The sequence below is a fragment of the Triticum urartu genome, chromosome 4A (genome assembly GCF_056163025.1).
Source record: "Triticum urartu cultivar PI428250 chromosome 4A, HENAU_Tu73, whole genome shotgun sequence".
Lineage (NCBI taxonomy): Eukaryota > Viridiplantae > Streptophyta > Magnoliopsida > Poales > Poaceae > Triticum > Triticum urartu.
The window spans coordinates 585073433-585089243 of record NC_141876.1 but is presented as its reverse complement, the minus strand read 5'-3'; the positions used below and the strand labels follow the sequence as shown (position 1 = coordinate 585089243).

At 43.6% G+C, this 15811-nt stretch overlaps 1 long non-coding RNA gene and 1 pseudogene across 2 annotated transcripts; both read right to left on the bottom strand.

Annotated features, from left to right (window-relative positions):
- Positions 1-513: 513 nt before the first annotated feature.
- The window catches only part of LOC125552987 (BTB/POZ domain-containing protein POB1-like), a 102908-nt pseudogene continuing 87610 nt past the window's right edge, over positions 514-15811 (bottom strand).
- Positions 7559-9671, bottom strand: LOC125529966 (uncharacterized). Of its 2 annotated transcripts, none has more exons than XR_015601730.1 (4): positions 9583-9671; positions 9418-9476; positions 9136-9335; positions 7559-9072 (listed from the first exon to the last, which is right to left on the bottom strand). It is a non-coding gene; the product is annotated as an uncharacterized LOC125529966 (long non-coding RNA). The 2 variants fall into 2 exon arrangements; XR_015601729.1 differs by having other exon boundaries at positions 7559-9062.

The following is a 15811-nucleotide window of genomic DNA, read 5'->3' as shown; positions in this document are numbered from 1 at the left end:
TGTTAACAAATTCCAAATTCCAAAAATGTTCCGAAATTCAAAAAAGATAACAACATCTAGATCGGCACTAGTGGGGAGAGCGCTACCTTGGGAGCGCGCGGGACATGCTCGGGCGTGTCCTCCGACATCGATCATGCCTCTCTTCGGCCCGGCCGTTCCTGGAGGACAGAGGTTCAGCCTCGCCGCCGCCCGCCAGGAGGATGTACATCTGCTAGCTCAGGATTCACTGATCCGCGTCGGTCTGTCGAATATATAGCAGCCAATGGAAAGTGCAGTTAGCAAGCCAGACTTATCAGTCCACGACTTATCCAAACAATCGTTAGTCAATCACCATTTGAGTTTGAATCAAACACATATTTATTCATCGACACATACAGAAACATCGGTGCACAATAATCCTAGGAAGCAAGTTGCTGGCTTCATCGTCGAAACCGAGCCGCCGATGGTGAATCCACTTTACAAAAGCAAAAAATAACACATACACATGTAGGGAAGATGGTTATGGTGAATCCAGAACTAAAATGATGAACTTTCACCCTTTGCAAAGAAATAAATATGTTCAGATAAAATGTGCCAATGCATCACAAGAGTATCCGACTTTCTCATTGCGAGTAAGAGCCTCCTCACATCATTGAGGCAAGCCAAGTTTTCCAGAACAGACACCAAAATAACTAAAATGAGACCGCACAAGCATATGAGCGACTAAAAAGAACTCCATGCTGCCGACATGCCCAGCCAACAACTGAAATCCCATTGAACCGATATCCAAACAATCATTAAGTTTGTAGTTTTGGCTGCCCCAGCACCACCCTGAAATCAGCTCTCAGATGCAGCGCGCCATTGAATCGTTGATGAAGAGGTTGTCATTGGCAATAGTTGAACGACCACCATCAAATCAGCTCTCAGATGCAGCACACCATCAATGAAGAGGTTGTTATTAGCAATGAACCTTGACCATGGCATCTCAAAGATATTGCCCCATCCAAGTGACGCATCACCATGAAAGGCGAGTTTCTTATTAACCTGCCTAACAAATTTCCCTGAAGGATTTCTCCTTGCAGCCAACTCACAGTCCAATGTGACGCACTTTGAGCACCCCGGCATCCAGTGGAGCTCAACGTAGAGGCCAAAGCTATAAAAGTTACTTTCCTCATCCAGCACACGACCTGCCACAACACGAAATTCCTGCCCTGCAAGAAAGTATGAGTGCGAGAATATCCATCCTGACGGGAAGAGTCTGGAGCACTCCTCACGCTTTAGATCCAAGTAAACTATAACCTGTGGGGAAGGTCGATCAAATGCAACCACTTTTAGAAGTTTTAACTCGTAAGCCTGATCGGCAAATTGCCAACGGTTTGCCGCATCGGCTGCAAGAGGACTTTGCTGGCATCCTGGGTAAGCTTTGTATAGAAGTACCTCAAAGACACGCTTTGTTAGTTGCTCATGGTTTATGTCATTATCGATGCATGTTAGGACCTCCTGCAGTGTCGCAAAGTCCATATGACTTAAGCACAAAAATGGAAGTAAGCGAGAATTCACATATGCAACTTTCACCTTCCACATGTAGGTCATTACTTGTGAAGATGGCTTCGATACCAGCAATAGGGATGTTCGTCATTTCATCTTTGAACCTGAAATGAGACAGCCATGACTTGAGTACTTAGATATTACTAGTATAACGCCCGTGCGTTGCCACGGGCTTTAAAAAAAAATTACTTGGTGCATATATAACATAATACATGTCAGATTTCATGTGTAGAAAATTGAACTTTACTTTACTTGCAATGTATATTTAGATAAAAAATGCAATTCAACGACGTAGACTAACTCAGCTGATACACAAAATAAAAGGAAGTTGTTTAAAAATATGGAACAACTTTATCATGCACTCCATTACAAACGATAGATAACACCTGAACGCCTTTTTATGCAGTTTCTATCTAGGATTCTAGATAACACCTGGACGCCTTTTTATGCAGGTGCTATCTATCAAATGATGGGTCGTCTAACGGAGCATTTCCATTGTTATTATCCATTAGTTAAAGACAAAACATGGAGGATTTTGTTCCTTAAAATTAATGTTCCAAGATGCTGCAACCAGAAACTTGATTGCGTTACACAATTGTGTGGAAAACTATTACATATGAAATTAGGCATTTGGAACCATACATGTTACCATTAGGAAATACTGCAGCAAAAGACATACGCAACATAACATCCCAACCCTACAGGATCACTAAGAGTACATACGCAGGGGCAGGATACTCCCAATCACGGTTATAATAAGTTATAAAAAAGATTGTTTCATATTATTGAAAAAAAGTACATAAAATCTGGCGATCGAGCAGCTAAGAAATCTCACTGAAAAATATAAAAACAAAGTATTTTAACTCTTGAATAGATTTAGTGAATCCAGTGCTTGATTCACTGAAGATGCAAGGACAAATTCAAGTATTACCAAGGTGCTGGGATCTATGCCGAAAGGAATTTCAACTTCTAACAAGCTGTGACAAAAAGAATGATGGGGAATTAGGGGCACATGGCAAAGGCGCTTGGCTAAATTCAAGAAATCAAACAAATATCACAGGGTGGGGAAATTGATCTGATCTTGTCAGGGAAGATATTTACCTAATCAAACTAATATAATCCATTTTCGAAGAGAATTAGTCAAATCCTAGACTACTTTCGTTAACCAAATCAAGAACTGCATGTTTGCAAGAGGACACATACGAAGGGAAGAAGAATATCATACCTTGTAAGGGAAGAGCAATAAATCGACAAGTCGCCGGCGGGCTTGGAGGAGGCCCAGAGCACACTGTCTTCTCCACTCATTCGCGAGGCTGCGCCTCACCCTCCCAGAAACAAAACGACCTACATGCTCCCCTTTAATAGTATAGATTAAACTGTTGATTATTCCAGAAAGTAATAACCATAATTAAAAATACAAACAAGGAAAAACAACAAAAATAATCTTATACTCCCTCGGTTCCTAAATATTTATCTTTTTAGAGATTTCAAATGGACTACCACATACGGATGTATATACACATATTTTAGAGTGTAGATTCACTTATTTTGCTCCGTATGTAGTCACTTGTTGAAATCTCTAAAAAGACAAATATTTCGGAACGGAGGGAGTATAATGCATTGCATACCTAGTTGATATGGAGGGGTTGGCAAGAACAGTCTGAGAACTGTGATATTTAGTTTTCACTCACATAAAACCTATAGGCTGACAAATAATAAGCTAATACATCATGTCCAAAATAATTGGCAAAGCATGTTAATTTCAAAAGGGAGCATCGTCAATACAATACGAACATTTGCATTTGTGCTCCATATGCATGACTGGCATGCCACGTAACGTCCATCAAACTTTGGTAATTATATTCAACCCTTTTCATATAAAGCACACTGTCATTGTAGGGAATTTATTATTAATGTCAGGTTCCATTGGATGTACTAATCTGACAACACAGTCAAAGAGAATAAGTTTAGAATGGGTAGCCTCTATTAAGTAACAATATAACTTCCAGCACATAGTGGGCTAGTTGGTGAAATAACCGTACCAAACTGCATGGAGAGCAGCCATAATTCATAAGTATTATTAGGCGTGGTCAAAACTCAAGAGGGCCCATCTTCGCATTCCTTTAATCATTTTGAAGGTAATTCGCCGGTACTCAATCAAGTCGCCCTAATAGAAGCCATATATAGAAATGTATTCTTACAGATATGAGAATAATAACTCGTTAGTAGTTGTAGCTCATTCCAAGAGGGAGATTTATTAAAAAAACAGAATAAATGTACTAAGTTTTTGCCCTTCAGATATCTTGACATACAAATCCAGCATGTGTTATGGAACCTTGTAATGGGAGTGGTTTGCCAAGTCTTGAATTCATGAAAGAATCTTACGAAATAGGCTTTCGCCCCGCTATATAGATATAGCAACAACCCAATACAACCAAGAGTCCAATGCTGGGGCAAACAGCACAAGCACGCCCAAAAGAAAAAAAAAGAAGAGAGAAAATAATGTCGACAACGTCGGATCGACGAAAATGATGATGACCCGCAACCGTTGCGCCCACCGGAGATTTACCACCTCGCTCCTAGCACCTTGAACCTCCGCATGCCAAGCAATACCTTTAAGAAGGAACACGACAACAATGACGCTACTGCCCGGACAAGTCCTAGGGTTTCCCCCGGTACGCGGACGGGCATGGGGAAGGGGAATACCCGATGCCCTTCAGGAAGGAACGGTGGCGCCCACGGGCGTCACCGCGTCGGTGCGGACATTTGGGGCCAAACAGGTTGCTTGACGGAAAGATTGAACAACATTATTTAACCTTCTTATTATCATTTCACTTATCTACATGTTCACAGGAAGAAGAAAATTAAGCTTAGCCAGTATAGCAAGTAGCACACTGCCGATATGAAATGTCGCTAAAGAGTAACTCATGTAGCTTAGCCAGTATAGCAAGTAGCACACTGCAGTTTACAAGAATCTTCCTATTTCTCATGGATTAAATAGACCAATTATTTTCAGTAATTCCGCAAACAGACACCTAACATTATGCCCTGCTTGCTAATTCTGAAGGATGCAATGTTAATGCATCAACAGTAAGTAGTATCCAGGCTTCTTGCAAATCTCAAATGAGTGTTTTCAGTGTGGAAGATTACATTGATGTAGGCAATTATGGAAGCCAGCAAACATTTAGTTATATTTATGATGCTTGCTAATGTGGCTTCAGAAATAAAAAATCATGACAAGCGTTGCCTAACCTCTGAATTAGCTCACCAATTGCTTCTTGTAAACTGCATCAGAAGCCTTCACAATGTCCTGGATAAGGATACACAAACCCCACAGTCTTTCCTTGATAAAATGAAATGAAAAGGTAAGAGTTGTGGGTAAGGTTAGTTCAGGGAGGGATGGAACGACGAAACGAACGAAACGATAATTAAATAGAACATGATCAAATGCCCGTCTTTCATTCGACTCACTCTGGTTTCAAGCGGTGCACATCATAGTTACTTCATGGTTCTAATCTAAAATGCAGCCCTAATTTACTGGCAAATGGCAGACCGAATACAAAATTTTACAAATATCATTTTACATACAAAAAATAAAATCACAACAAAGGGTCATTTTTTCGTTAGTTGGAACAGAGGGCCAGTTCAGGGTCAAACATTCCAAATACTACACTAAGAAACCTAGCGTGGCCTTCTAGTTTATAAAAGGATAGGAAATGAATGCTCAAATAGACTTCTACACTGATAATTTAATTTGTGAATGACAAAAAAATTACGGATTGATATTTTAATTTGGAAAGGACAAAAAATGATATACCATTTTTCAGTGTTGAACACAACTGAATGGAAAACAATCCACCAATTCCTTGCCACGGCTAACATACCTATAGTATACTTTCCACCCCTATTTTACCAGGTTCGCCTCCCCATGGTATCCCCCTCCTCGGCAGGTCCTTGCTCCAATATAATGCATGAATGCACCCCATCCAAATCCTACATATGTAAGAAGAACACAGCCCATTGTAGAAGTCCTCAGTGATCCACTCAAGTGGTGAATCAGTCCACCAAACAAACGGAATTAACCGATGAAAGGGGCAAGAGAAATCACCTTTGATAAATGGCAAGTTTGAAAATGAGAATGATGATCAGGGGCGTAATCTTCAACTGCAACGATTACCTGAGATCCTCAACAATAATTTAGTACGTAACCAAGCTCATTTGGATCCTGCAAGGGACATCGAAAAATGTTTGAGCACAAAAAGGGTGTCAAAGAGTGGCAGCCCATAAGGAGCAGAAAGTGATGAAACAACACAATAGCAGAGGAAATGCAGAAATGTACAACTTTTTTATATCACTACTAAACCCGAGATCATCCTAGAAGCGGAGGAACTAAATAATTACAGTAACATAGGCGCATTCAACGACAAAGGAGCATAGACAAACCCACAGGAACACAAATTAGTTTCTTATAATCAAAGTTTCCATAATGATTTACCAGAGTACATGAACTGACAATCCAATCGAGCAGAACTGGGGAGAATACTGTGTGCTGCATAACTAAAAATAATCAATCTGTAGGTTTAGTAATACAATCTTGATTAATAGACAGATCCATTATGTCAGTCAATGAATTTTTTGCTGGAGTCAAGGATGCGAGACATTTATTATACTAGATGATACCCCGCGCGTTGCCGCGGGAATTGGTTGCAAAATATTTAAGTGAGATTTATTTTTTTTCCTTTTGTAGGAATATGAACATTGGTAATGAAATGACAAACTGGAATCGAAAATAATATAATTTACTGTACATAAGTATGTTGTATAGTTTCAAAATATCCATTACATATAAGTATCATAATAGAATGCATGGTGGGTCTATACCCATGCATGCATATGCCAGACTCATTTCAGAAAAACCAAAGTGTATAGTTGGATTATCATAGTATAAACGGTAAGGATGGATTGAGGGAGCATCTCCCATCTGTACAGTTTTGTATAGTATGGTTGCACTTAGTTTTTCTCATGCTGTTATTCCCTGAACGTAGCAGTATCGGTGGAATTTAAGGCTGGCAATGGACTCCGAATAGAAATATATAATCCATGGAATTACTCTGGTGGATAAGTCAAGTGTCATCCTAAAAGTGACTGAAGTTTTGCAATGATAAACATTAGGTCTATTCAGGAGTCGAGAAAATAAATCTTAACCTGTCAGTCATATGTCATATGTGTGATCCTAATCAAAGGGGTGTGAGATCATATTGATATGGGAATATTATAAGAGAATGCCCAGACAGCAATGTATACCTTGATGTTTCATTTTTCTTTATATAACTGGGCCACTCATGTAAGGTCTCAGTTCCCTTTTCATTAGGAGTCAGTTTGTCTATCTCACTTGGATGCATGGTTAAGTTATCATAGTTTAAAAGGTATTGAAGGCTGAATCATTTCTATACGATTTTTAGCACGTACTTACAAATTCAATGAAAAATTGACAGGAATGAAAATTTGTCAGAAACACACACTACATATGCTAACTTTTATGCCATCCATATTTAAGCCGCCCACTTCTTATGTCTTCTCTCGGGCCTGTGACTATATTCGATGATGATATAACCAAAGCGATGTTAAATGCACTACGTATTTGGAAATTAAAATTTTCATCATTCATACCAATTCAAAAGCAGAGAAGGTTGTCGGCCATCAATGTTGTGTGAGATCATAATGATTTGGGTAAAATATAAAAGAATGCCTAGAATGTTTTGTATACCTGTAGGCATAAAGGAGCAGACCATGGTAATTGCTAGAACATCTAGATTACAGAATAGAGATAATCACAAAGTGACTATATTAACCGTAAAATTCTTGAAAGGATCATCTCATCATACAAAGTATAGTGTTAATCTCTGCGGAAGAATGAGGAATGGGGCAAGAAGAAATCTCAGTGCTTACCTCCGTGGGGTAGTAGAAGTAAGGTTTGTCGGATTGCTGATGGTGTGAGGGCTGAGGCTCATCAAGAGATTGAGCTGCATAGAGCCATAAAAAACAGAAAATAAAGATGATGGATCTACATCCTATGTCAAAGAGGAATATAGGGACTATAAGAATCGGAAAGAAACTTGTCATTAATGAACCAATCTTCTTATGCACGATCAGATCTTGATTACGCATGAAGGACACTTCATTGTGCAACACTTCAGTGTCTCAAAATTGCAAAGGAAAAAATTCCACAACTTAGCTAGAGTGTGTAGCAGAAACGTCTATAGGAGGAGCGCTACTTCCGATATGGTTTCTGCTAGTTGTGCTGCCTGCTTGGCTGGGATTGGTTGTGTGGCCGCCTTGGCTGGTACAGATGACCGGGGGAGGTAGGCGACGTCGGTATGGACGCACGGAGAGGCTTCAGCTGGCTAGGGCGGGGTAGAGGACTGGTGGAGGAACGACGCCGGATTGACCTTGGCCGGAATAGAAACATAGAAGGAAGGGGAGGACCAGGGCACTGCACCGGTAAGGGGAGGCACGCCCGAGAAAATCCCGGAGTGCCATGGAGGAGAGCCGGACCGACGTTGTGCAGGAGAAGCCACATGTGTATTATCCACCTTGGCTATATACCTGCACATATGCATCAGAGATAACATGCGGGAATTGAATCCCTCCCGTCACCGGAACGCCCGGCCAGGCAGCGCGATCGTTGATGACACTCACTCGCGGCTGGAGGCGTTTGCTTGCCCTCGCGTGTGTGCCGCACGAATATATAAGGGAAAAGATAAGGGCTCGACCGGTTGAGGGTTCAATCGTTTTTTTTTCTATTTTATTAAAGAGAGAGAGAGAGAGGAGTCGATGGGTTGCATAGTTTACCACCTGAAGATGAAACGAAAGGGCTCAATTTACACACTGGTAACGGAAGGCACGACCTGACTTCATGCACGGGAAAAAGTTGCTCATGTAGCACTATAGCTGATGATGTGGCTAGACTGCTGAGGTGTAGTAAGATGGATGGTTGCATGTTATTAGTGATGTGGATAGTTTGCATGTTAAGAGAAATAAGATAGTGGGGATGAACTATTTAGGTATTATAGATTTGTTGCTTGTGTTGGGAAGGAAATCAAATCAAACGTTCATTGTTTTTAGTTGTTATTCCTAATAGAGTAGCACATGAAAACTCAAACAAAATAGGAAAGTGTTGTGGCCATTTAATACTGAAACCAACAGGGTACTAAGAAACTGATGGATATAAACTTGTTATTGTCATGCTTGCTGGAGAGAAACAAAAATAGAAACACAATTAATAATACGCAGTGCTAAATTAACCCATGAAACTAATACTCAATGTGACTGCACGCTGAGCACTGTCCACCTCATTTTGAGTTTGGTTACCCAACTCTTTCAGGCTGAGTTGCAAAAACTTCAAAATATGTAACTCTTTCAGAGCAGATAAAAGTTGTGTTTAAGGCGAAACTTCCTCCGTCCTCAAAGAACATGTAAGCTAAGTGTTGTCCACCTCATTTTGGGAATTGAGAGAGTTGTGCTCCGTCCTCATCCTTATGATAGCTAAGTGTTGTCAAGGAGTGAGCCTGAAGCATGTAAAAGTTCAGAAAAGTTAGCAATGCATACCTGGATTGTTTGTGTTCCTCAAAGAATACGGTGACCCTGTTGACAGTCGTGGTCCGGCTGAGCTTCAGTATGATAGTGTCTGCCCCCGGAGATCCAGACATAATCATCAATTTATCTAACACAAAAGAGTTCTCGCAGATGCCATCCTTGACGTTGTCGCCCTGTTAACACAGAAGTCTATGTGCCAATGAACCTTCTCCCTGGGTGTAACGAACATCAAATGGTTGTGATTCTTTATGTGCTTAGTTATGAACCAACTATTTATTAGCTACATGTAGCAACCTGATCAGCGCGGGACACTCGTACATGCATGATCGGCTTTTCTCAGCCTTAGGCTTTCCCTGAAAAAATTCAAAAAAAAGTGATGGCACATCAGCTCACTCCATGATGCCTTTTTCCAAACCAAAACTGCAAAAAAAAAAGAAACCCACATATAGTATCTCGTACCACAGAACTTAGTGAACAACTGCACTCTATCTTCTGCATTTAGTCGGCTTTCCCCATATCTAATACCGAATCCAACTTCCCATGACTACAGGTTGTAGAAGTCGTATGCCTCGCCCAACGAATCGAAACTTGTTCCTATTTCTGGTTTAATCATACTATTCGTCGGTTCCTCGGCAAACTTCCTTATCGATTGCTCCAGTGTGCTCATCCGTGAAGCGCACAGAGTTCTGTCCGGTAGTGTGTTGCAGATAGTAGTGTTTTCTCAGGAAATTATGAACTGGTTTGTCAAAACATTTAATCCACGGACTCCTGATATGCAGCCTGGTTCGCAACGTTTCTCTTATCTGAAATTCTGAACACCTTACGACATCTAACTACCTGAAACACGCCGAAACCAAATTCCTGCTCCCATGATTTCAAATTAACTAAATATATTGTTTGGCGAATCACCATCAAGAGTCCTTGAACTTAAATAGCTGTCTATAAATGCGCTCAAATTAAATATACAATCAGACCACGGGGACGAGACGGCTCACCTTTTCGTCCATCCAGGTGCCTCCCGATTAACCTCAGGGCGCAGCCAGATTCACCAATTGAATCCTCCGTGCCAAGAGCGCCAGCCTCCCCCTGGGTGGCAGCCTTAGCGGCACCGGATCGGAGTGCTTAAGGTCATCGGCGAACTCTTGCCGAAGTGGGAACCTGCGGGCGCCGGATTTCAAGGAAAGGTTTGTAAAAATCAATAGAGGGGTGGCGGACAAAAAGAGCTTACCTGACCACCAGATCGAGCACGAACTCCAGGCCGTTCTCCTCCATCCCATAGATTCAAATAGCCCGCGAAATAGCCGCAATAGCTGCGCTATAGCTGCCCGGGAGCCTCGCCGCTAAGCTATGGCTGTTGCCGCGAAAACCTCGACATAACCCTCTAAATGGCAGAAAAATCAGCAAAAACCTCTAGAAATCATCTCTCCCACCAGAAAATTTTCTGCTATTTGCCGCTATTGCCCGCTATGGCGGCCGCTATAGCTGCTGGGAGAGGCCGCCGCGAAATTGTTTCTCCTGCAATTTTAATCTATGCTCCATCCTTAAGCACTGGAGCGGAGGTGGAGGCGACCAGAGCCGGCGGCGGCGCGGCGCCGAGGTTGGTGCGACGGCGAGCTTGGGCGGTGAGGCGGCGGGGCAGAAGCTGCAGGAGACGGCGGCGGGGACCTCGAGGCCGAGCTCAGGCCATGGCTTCCCTGGCTCCAGAGGCCGTGGCGGCGCCGGACGCAGCAGCGGGGCGAGGAGGAGGCCGGCCGTCGGGGAGGCAGGAGCTCCTCGTCCCCTCGATCCAGATCGGGGTTGAGGAGGGAGCAACAGGGGCGCGAGGGAGCGGGCGACCCGCGGGCGGCGGTCGGGGCGTAGGTCTTTCTTCGTAGGTTAACCGTTGTAGATTTTTTTAGGACGATTTTCTGTCGATGAACCATAGTGTTTCACAACGGGCCTCATGGTAGTATACCCTTTTTTTGTCGGTTTTGAGGGCGGAAGGGGAGAATCGCTGGGTTGCGGGAGGTGGGATCTAGGACGAAAATTAACCGTCTTTGGTGGGACGAAAATTGACCGGCGGAGACTACCAACTGCTCAATTAAGAGTAGAGATGGCTCCTGGAGTGGTTCCAGCAAGCAGAAGAGGAGGAAAGGTCGATGATGGTCCAGTCGGTCTATGCGCTGTGGCTAGCTCGCAATGAAGCCCGGGATGGAAAACGGATCGAAGAACCACATGAAATAATGGAGCGGGTGGTGCGGTTGACTGAAGAATGGCGAAACATCCATCATAAATCCTCGCCGGTCCGGGAACCGGGTGCGAGAAGAAAATGGGAGGCGCCGGAGAAGGGATGGATCAAAGCCAATGCCGACGGAGCGTTCTCCAAGGACAGAGGCAAGGGTGGTGTGGGGGTAGTGCTCAGAGATCATCATGGTGGCTTTCGGGCTGCTGCTTGCTCTTTCGTCGACCGGGCCCCCAGTGCCGAGATGGTGGAGGTGGAAGCCTGTAAACGTGCTATTCAGCTGGCTAGTGAGGCTAACGTGCAGAATCTTCATGTCGAGCTGGATTGCCTGGGAGTCGTCGCGGCGATCAATAAATCTGAACAAGACCTCTCCATCTTGGGGCCGAGTGTTGAAGAGATTAAGCAGATGCTTAACCAGTTTCTGCAGGTGAAGGTTACATGGACAAAGCGAGAAGCAAATGGTGCCGCGGATAAATTAGTCAAAATAGGATTAGGTGATGAAGTTTGTAATGTTTGGTGGGTTGGTTCATCGGAGTCTATTATCCAGGTTCTATCTGATGAGATCCCCAGCTACGTTTAATTAATAAAGCGGCATTGATCCTAAAAAAAAGAGATGGCTTGACAACAATGTCCGCATTTTTCTCAATAAATAAAATAAAATAAAATGTGGACCCATCCAGTTGAGATGACTCACTTAGCCAAATCATTGTATTTGTTGGCAAGGAATTCCTTGGCTGTATCTGTTAAAGGCCTAACTTCATCGGCCTTTAAAATGGAGCATGGATGGTCTAGGTAGAGCAGTGCAGAATCTGTGGTCATAGGTAAGCTTGAAAGCAACTGACTGCAATGCCTCATGCAAGAAAAAATCTCAAACTTGTCGGCAGCCATCAGGTGTCGAGCAAAAGAGTAGGCTCAGTTGTTGTCAACTTTCCAGTGTACAAATAGCTTAAAAGCTGCATCATCGCATATTCCTCTGATCCAAGTAGAATGAAAAAAGGATTAAGTAAATAGTTTGATGAACGCCGCCGAGATTTGTTAACGAGGTTCGTTGATATGGTTACATCCCGGGGCTTGATTATGGGCGCTCCTTTCCATGACACCACTACAATACCGCATCCGGTCGCCTTGGACACCGGCACATGCCACCGGCTTCCCCTGCGTTCCGGTGCTATTATGTTGGCATAGGTTATATCGTGTGTCTACCCCCGCTATATATGAAAGGCCTAGGATATAAGTGTCCTACTTGGACAAGACTACATATCCTATGTAAAGACAATACAACTACAAGTCCAACTGTAACCTACCTTGTACACAATATTCGGCACAACTCTAACAAACTTCACCTTGGCGAATATTCTTCACCACGTCAATGCATCAAACTTCCATGTACATTGGACTTGAGTTTATCCTATGAGTATCGCTGCTACTCCAAAGACTCAATATGACTTCACCTGCAACTTGTAGTCCCTTCTTTTCTTAATCATTGTCATCACTCGAGCAAAATTAAGTTTCTCTTTACTCTAGTGTATGCTCCCAACTTTCAGAGCTTCGTTCAACGCATCACACATTGATCACTGACCTGCGTGAAAATGAACAACTCACATATTGGATGTCACACATAAGAGTTACTTGAACTCAACATCACCGCTCCTTTCTTGACCGCCTGTCTGGAACTTGAAAGAATTTCACCATTGCTTGTAGTCATTCCGAGTCAAATTCGCAGTTGTCTAACCACATGTATGACCACCAGAGCCTCCGCTATTACCGCGTCGAGCCTCTGCTGTTCCAGTCGAGTCTCAAGGGTCGCGAACCCACACCACTCAACCCCCACTGCAGAGTACCACCGATCAACACCGACCGATGACAAGTTTCACGCTTCCATCAGACCACTGGGCTCCAGTCCGAACTGCATGTCACTCGCTTTTCCCGCTGAATAGGCTTCGACTCTCTGTGCACTTATGCCGTAACTCCTCAATCAGCACCGAGTGAAGTCCTCCAGACTCCAGCTATACCTTCAACATGACTGCATGGTAGATGATCAGTCCACCCTCACGCCCCGTCGACTTCAAGCTCTGTGTGTACATCATCTTGAATCAACCCCGCTTCATAGTCTTGTCGAAGCCACACAAGCCCTCGGGGCCTACGCCACGTGTTTCCATGCCCAGAAGTCGGTCACATCAGCATCACGCTCCTATGTTGTCGTCGCCGATCCCATCAACGTCTTCTGTACCAACCGACTTGCGTCGATCCGTTAGACTGTTCAGTCCGACCCAGCCGAACTTATTCGACTGCAACGACACACTTCAAGGCTCCCAAATCATCTTCCGTGAATTTCCATCCATCACATGATAATTCCATCTTAGCTCACATGACTTCTCGCAACGCCTTCAAGCATCTTTGTTGTGCCCACAATCTTTCAACCGTATCTGCCATAACCCAAGGTTCCAGTTCCGTTGAACTTTTCCACCTCAAAGCCGATGCCCGATGGCATCATGATTCTTCGCATGGCTGATCTTGAAAAATAACCGAGCTTCTACACGCAATGCCCAAGTACTTCAAGCACGTATACTAGTACTAGCAAATTTAACCAATAAATTGCTTTGGTCTTCACGTGATGGCTCCTGGCTCAACTCCCGATGCTGCTATTGCTTTGCCCTGTGTGTGCTTTCCGATGTACCGCCGTATCACGTCTGATGGATTTTCCTTCCGGTCAAATCAACTTGTTGCCGTGACGTACGTGAGGACTCGGTCCTCTTTTGGGGTCCAAAACAAATCTTGCACGCTTGCACAGCTCCAAGCTCCCGACACTACTAGAAAAAACCTTACCAGTAGCGTGGGTTTTTATACTATCAGTAGCATAGGTTCCTACGCTAGCTACTGCTATAACACTACAACTATTTTTTAGCAGTAGCGTGTATTTTACTCCACGCTACTGCTAAATAGACATACCAGTAGCGCATCTATTATACACCCACGCTACTAGTAAAGAAATAGTAGTAGCGCTTCTATTATACACCCACGCTACTAGTAATAAATTAGGATTTAAAAAAAAAATAAAAGTCTACCTATTTCAGTTCAGACATGCATTTCACAATACGTACATGTTATGCATACAGTCAATCATCAATCATACATATCTGATGTAGATAATTAACACACGCACACAGGCATGCGCGTGTGCGTGCGCACACACACACACACAATATATGCCACACGTGTAAGTCGCGGGCGTCGACACCTCCACAAGGCCGTGTTGATGGTGTTGATGTCGTCGTCGCCGCCGCCGGAGCACCATGACATTGTCGTCGTCTTCGTCGCCGCCGTAGCCCCGTGTCGATGTCGATGTCGTCGTTATCATCGTCGCCGCAGCCCCATGTCGAGGTCCTCCACCTCGACGACCTCCGACGTCGCAATCACCTGGACGATCATTTGCGCGACACAGTCTCTGGGCTTCACGGTGAAGTCCGCGTCCAAGTGTTTGAAGAGCACGACACCCACCGGGCTATGGTAGTCCGCGTCAATCACCCATGCACCCAAGTTGGGAAAGTAAAAAAACTTATTAGTTCGCGTCCTCGTTCAAATCCAGCAGAGTATTTTCTTTCTTTTTACCCATGCACATGAATCAATAGTAAAAAATATCATTTTATGAGCCAGGTTGACAGTGTTGAGACACAGGAAAGCATAATGTTAACAATCTTCATTAACAAGAAAAAATGATTTCTCAAATGACATTTGCTTCACCAACAATGCTTAGTAGTAGCATCGGCATACCCTCTAATTCAGCATAGGAGTTTCAAGCAAGGGAAAATTAGTCTACTACTTTAAAACTAAAATCAGCATCCTTATGGTGTATGCATAGCACAATACTAATGTCCATGTGATGTATTTTCAATCTAGTTTATATTATGTTAGTAACTACAATTGAGTCCCGAGCAACTGCAACTGCAACTACAATCAGCGCATCGGCAACTGAAAGCTTGGCCATAGCTTATCATTGGCAACAAACAGAGGGGCACTAAATGCTGTTTGTTGGGACTGCTACAACGTTGGGAGGAACACCGACCGTCGGTGCTCAGTCCCAATTTTTTCATTTATGAGAGGGAACCTTGAAGGAAGCTTCTTCAGTTAGCAGTACAGAAAAGTAGAGCTGGTCAGGCGATTAGCTCACACCTTGTCTTGCAAGTAAGCAGCGTAGAAGACTCCCAGGGCACCTAGAGAGAGTGCTGAAAGAAGGCCAGATGGCACCAGCTTCCGGGTATTGTACAGCCTGGTACCTGAACGAACAGGAGGGTCAGCAACGTCAGATCCCGATTTCGTGAAGATGTAGGCACAAAGAGGGTCAAACAGACCAAACACAGCAGCAAACAGAAAGGCAGACCCAAATCCAACAGCATCGCCTAGTGCTTTGTGTCAGAAAACTGCATCAGATAATACGTCTGCAAAATGCAGATAAGTTAAGCCATGAAA